Here is a 1,131-nt window from a genome sequence, read left to right on the forward strand (position 1 = left end):
ATGACGTAGAATTCTAGGGACTACCTATTTACATTGACAGGAAGTACAACAGCCATACAGGAATGTGCCCTATAAATGGACTGGTCAGTAAATACCAGCTCATCAATTATATAGACATGGCCCATACTTAAAGAAACACTTGGCTTAGTTGCATCCCCGTTTGTATCTCGTTGAGTAACACGTAGATCTTTTAACTCACCACTATGCATAACTAAACTACGCCTGTAGCTCCTCAAGAGTCACTGCCGGTCCCCAGCCTGCAAGCAGGAGAGGGGTTTAACACAGGGTCAGCAAACCCATCCCGTAGAAAACAACACTGCGAAACAACACTAACCAAAATAGACGAATTAGACCATTTAAACTCTACCCTCTGAGTTTAAGGATCTTCTTTCAGAAGAATTGTAACCCCTCATGGTGAAAACCGAGATTCTTCGGAAGTCACGAAGCATATGCCCTTTCTAACAACCAGAGTAACAATTAGTATAGGTACATGGAATGTTTCGGAGGACCAATCGAATAGCTGCAGAAATGAGGAGATACAACTTGACGGTTCTCGGAATCCGTGAAACCGATTGGACCCAATCTGGATAGAAAAGGATGGATTCAGGATATGCTGATGTGGTCTGGTCACGAAGAATACGATGCTCCATACACTCAGGGAGTTGCTCTGATGCCGTCCAAAGAAGTACGAAACGCACTTATAGGATGAGAAACTCATAGATCTAGAACAATCAAAGCATCTTCCAAAACAGAGAGGAAACAACGATGAATGTTATCCAGTACTATGCACGCACTGACGATAGCAACGATGATGATGATGAGAGGCTGCAGTCGATCTCCGAGAAGTGCTCAGGAAAGGACCTGACCGTCGTGATGGGAGACCTAATCATAAAAGTCGCGACGGACAACACTGGGCATGAAGATATCATGGGACGACATGGACTAAGTAGAAGAAAGGAACGAGAATGGTGAGAGATTCGCAAATTTATGTGCATTCAACAAAATAGTTGAAGGCGTCACAATATTAGCACACAAATGCATACACAAAGCTACATGAGTCTCACCGGAACACACTACAGAGAACCAGATCGATAATATTTGCATCAGTAAAATATTCATAAGGAAGAACGT

The sequence above is a fragment of the Schistosoma mansoni genome, chromosome W (assembly GCF_000237925.1).
Source record: "Schistosoma mansoni strain Puerto Rico chromosome W, complete genome".
Taxonomy (NCBI): Eukaryota; Metazoa; Platyhelminthes; class Trematoda; order Strigeidida; family Schistosomatidae; genus Schistosoma; species Schistosoma mansoni.